This window comes from Arachis ipaensis, chromosome B05, assembly GCF_000816755.2.
Source record: "Arachis ipaensis cultivar K30076 chromosome B05, Araip1.1, whole genome shotgun sequence".
NCBI lineage: Eukaryota > Viridiplantae > Streptophyta > Magnoliopsida > Fabales > Fabaceae > Arachis > Arachis ipaensis.
The window spans coordinates 24,010,156-24,015,236 of record NC_029789.2 but is presented as its reverse complement, the minus strand read 5'-3'; the positions used below and the strand labels follow the sequence as shown (position 1 = coordinate 24,015,236).

The following is a 5,081-nucleotide window of genomic DNA, read 5'->3' as shown; positions in this document are numbered from 1 at the left end:
ATAATCCAAAAAATATTCATATAATTTTAATTTTATATTATTATTTATTTATTAATATTAATGCATTGAAATTGAAACTGGTTACGCAAACCGAAACCAATTTCAGGTTTTTCTCTCTTTTTTCATTTTTTTTAATTGTAAAGCAATATTATTCATTTATTATTTTTTATTTGTTGAATTTTGATAAATGGATACGACAAAGTGAAGAGTGAGAGAGAGCATTATTTCCGGAATCCCGCTAAGTCTCTCCGTACTCTCTGTCATGCGTGACATAAACATTTGCCTAATCACAAAATCATGTCCCTCTTTAATTTCTTGTATTAACTATTTAAGTATTGACATATAATATTATTTACTATTCTTTTTAAAATGATGGTATTTTTCTACTTTTCTTAATACAATAAAAACCAATATACTTAAATATAACATAGGTTTAGATATAAATTTTTTAATGTACAAAAAATATAAGTGATAATTATTTTGATTAGAATGGAATAGAAGTTAGTCACGTGTTTTGCACAAATTTATTTATTATGTAATAATGGATAATTGTTTTAAAAACACACATAGAAAATTTATTAAATAAAAGATATACGTCTAGATATAAAACTAACCATATAATTAATGAATTTTTCACTAAAATAAAATAGAATAAATACATAATTACGTTATTCTTCTAATTTGAATTTGGTTTTGGTTATATCCGTGTTCTTATCAATCACCATAAATCAATGTTATTGTTATTCCGTTGAAAAAGTATAGGAACCAAATTTTGTATTGTGTTTTGCTTTATTAACCAAATTTTTTCTGTAACTTGGTTAAAATGGTTGGAAAATTATTTAATTCTTTTATTTGTTTGTGTGTAATATATATTAATTATAATTATAAATTATATTATTTTAAATTAAATGACTTATATAACGATAATTTTATTTATTGTTGTAAATACTAAATTAAATAAGTTATAATTACTTTTGATTTGGAATTAAATGAAAATAAAATCAGATACTATCTTTATTTGAATTTTAAATACTATTTTTATTTGGGTTTTAGGTTTTAATGGACGCCACGCTCAAACATAAATAGTAAAGTCAGCGTTTCGATCCCAACAGCGTTTCGATAATATTAACTCTTTTTCATCAGAAAAATTACAATTTAACTCTACTAGGGATACAGAAGGTTTTGGTTGAGAAAGACTGAGATAACTCTTCTATCACTTTTATGAGCATAAATATGCTTTCATTTTTATGAGTAAATACTAAATTTGATGGCACTACACGTAAAATTAATATTCAGGTTGAATGAGTTTTTTATTTAAAATCGATCTAAACCACGCCGCAAACACTTTTAGTTGCAATATTTTATATTCACTAAGAGTATTGATCTATTCTCTAAGACTTCATGTCATTTTGGTAACAAATTCAAAAAGAACTTGTTGGATGATAATATCTAGTTTAGTCATTTTAGTATAAATATTCTAAATTTTCTAAAGTTTTTTGAATTTTCTGGAGCTAAAATTATTATTTAATTTTATTTTTTGTTTAAAAAATATATTAATATTTAGTGTAATATAAATAAAAGTCTAGTCCAAATATTAATAATTTTTAATATCTAAAAAGTAAGTGAAATAGTATAATGATTTTATCCAAATAAATTTAGTGATCAAGAAAAATTTCACATTAGAATGCAAGCTCAATATTATAATTCCTAATCTTGTTGAATTAAGTAATTTGTGCACAATTTCTGAGTTATGTCAAGGGTTCTTCTTATTTCAACTATTACAATTGAGAGATCTTTTTCAACTATGAATATTGTGCATAATAGAATCGAAAATAAAATAGAAGATGAATTTCTTGCTAATTGTCTTTTGATTTACATTGAGAAGAAAATTGTTGAAAAATTTGATAAAAATTCTATTAATGATAAATTTTATGATATGAAGAATCGACGTATACTATTTCATTAATAAAAAGTACAAACATATTTTTTGTATTTATTAGTATATTTCTACTGCAATGTATCTTATATTATATAATTTAGAGTAAAGTATTGTTTTTGTCCCCAACGTTTGGGGTAAATCCTATTTGCGTCTTTAACGTTTAAATTGTCCTATTTGTATCCCTAACGTTTGTAAAAGTGATTCAATATTATCCTGCCATCAATTACACATCATGAGTGCTTTAGTTTGAGTTTAAAAAATCTCTTCTTGAAATTAGAATACAAATGTCTCTAATAGAATCAATGATCTACTCCGAAAAATAGCTCATCAAATGTTGAAACTAATTCCTACAACATTTACATAATTCACTTTTCTAGGGACATAATTGAATCTAAACACAAATAGTGGTTATAATATTAAAATAGAACACATCCAAGTGAGACCTAATTGAGAATGAATACATCTAAGTGAGAATAATTAAAAAATATAATCTGATTTGTTAGTCTAATTGATAGTAAGATAACATTGAATCACTTTTACAAACGTTAAGGATACAAATAGGACGATTTAAACGTTAGGGACACAAATAGAACTTACCCCAAATGTTGGGGACAAAAACGATACTTTATTCTATAATTTATTTGCATAAATTTTATTTTAATATTATATATATTGACCAATTACAAATTTATTAATTATAATACATATTTAATAAATAAAAATGTAAATTAATAAATACTTTAGTATAATTTGTTTTGTATACATGAACTTTGCAAACGCTGACAAAAGTACCTATCAAACAAAGAAACTAACATTGTATGTAACAAAAGTAGTCAAACCCTTATTTTTTTGTTGACTTTTTAATAAAATTTTCAAATTACCCTTTATCTTCAACCTCAACTCCACCCCTATCTCTTCTTTTTCAAATCTCAAACTTTTCCAATCCTCAATAGCTCCCCTGATTACACTGCCTCCTCTCCTCTCAGTCTTTTATCAACACCGACACAATATGCTTACCAGCTAACGGCTGCGCCGATGACGAGCAACTCAAGTTCTTGATCTACGAGTGCACCGAATGGATTGGCAGCCTCTTCAGCAAGCTCTTTGAAGTCCAAAGCATCCTCTTCGTGTACAGCTCTGGCCGCCACGAGAAACGCTCAGACATTGCCAATGTGAACCCCAGCCACGTCTTTAATGCAGCTGGCATGACCAGTAGGCCTAACGTGGACTGGTGCGAGTCTCACAAGGTGGAGACCATTCGCATGAACGTGGTTGGCACCCTCACCCTGGTCGACGTGTGCTGCGAGAAGGGCCTCATTCTGATCAACTACGCTACTGGGTGCATCTTCGAGCATGACTCCACACTTTAGGATCCGGTGTCAGCTTCAAGGAGGAGGACACTCCTAACTTCATCGGATCCTTCTACTCAAAGACCAAAGCCGTGGTATACATTTAGATCCCTCTAATCCAAAGTTGCATCACATGTTGAAATGTGTTGGACTGTTTGTTGTGGTTTATGTTGAAATTAATATATAACAAAATAATATTGTGAGTTTCTTTTATGGTGTGTGTGGTAGGTAGAAGATCTGCTGTTGAACTACGAAAATGTGTGCACGTTGAGAGTGAGAAAGTTCTTGACACAGGTAACAAAAGAGTCGGTGTTGGCGAAGGACTGAGAGGAAGGGGAGGCGGTGGTAATCAGGGGAGCCACTGGTGGTAGTGAAGGTTGTGAAAGTTTGAAATTTGGAAAAGAAAAGGGGGTGGAACTGAAGTTGAAGATAAAAGGTAATTTGAGAATTTTAATAAAAATTCAACAAAAAAATTAATGTTTGGGTATTTTTTCACACGGAACCTATCTTTTATGGATATAACATTAGTTTCTTTGTTTGATGCGTATTTTTGTTAGCATTTACAAAATTCATAGGTATAAATGATTGTTTTCCACCATTATATTTAGACAAATCCAATAATCCATCTCTCCTAACTTTGGTTCCTATAAGCTACCAATAATTTATGAGAAACTTTTAAGTGTACCGGTATATTAGTGTTTTGGTAATTTTTAACCGTTGATTTTAATTATATATATAAAATTAAGATCAACAATTAAAATTTACTGAAACACTAGTATACCAGTATACTTAAAAGCTTTTCTAATTTGTGATATGTCACATCCAATGCTAATTGCTAGCGGCAACTTCAATATTTGAGCTTTTATTTTTAATATTAGAGAAGATTGTGTGTAATACCCAGAAATGGGCCTCTGAGTGTGTTATGCACAGATATGAGATTTATAATTGGCGTCTTTAGAAATTGACAATGTCGATTTCAAACAAATCGTTAGTAACGTTCTCTATTAGGAGAGAGAGTGTGGAAAGATAAGTAGGAAGCGTTGAATCAGTTGGGAACGGCTAGAAAAATGAGGGTACCGATTTCATAGGGTGTGAGCATGTGGTGAGAGAGAAAGACAGAAAGAAGGAGATGCTCCACGAGAAGAGACAGAGGCAGTGGATAACAACCGCAAGATGGGTAATCAACGGCTGGGACGCATGAAGAAAATCGATAGTACCGATTTGTTGAGTCCACATGGTTCACATACATGCGAGGAGTCCTTGTGTGGTCTGTGACTCCTCTCTCTCCACACTCCGTCACTCATCATTCAAAAGATCAAAACACAACTACTTGTTAATTCTCTGGCTCTCTTGCTTCGGTTCTTTTTTTTCAAAAGCCATTATTTTTTTTTCTATTTGAAGGTTGCATGTTCTTTGGAGCTCCAGATTTATTTTTTTTTAAGATGGAGAAGAAGAAAATTTCAATGAATAAACACATTGTGAAATATCTTGATCATCCTTTATATGTAAGTAATTTTTTTGGGCCTATAAAATTATTTATAATGTTAACATTAATTATAAGTTGCTTAAATCAACTTATATGAGTGTTATTATAGAGTAAAAATTAGTTATAATAATATATTTGAGTGTATTAAGTTAATATAAACATGGTAGTTAGTCTATATAAACATGTGAGTACCCTATTTTTAAGAGTTTAGTGGCTATTTTATTTTTTTAATTATTATTATTATTATTATTATTGAGATAGTTATATATTTATTGATAGTGTTATTAACTTTTAATAGTTATTGTGA

General features: G+C 29.4%; 1 pseudogene; it reads left to right on the top strand.

Moving 5' to 3' along the window:
* LOC110271958 lies at window positions 2,902-3,617 on the top strand (annotated as a pseudogene).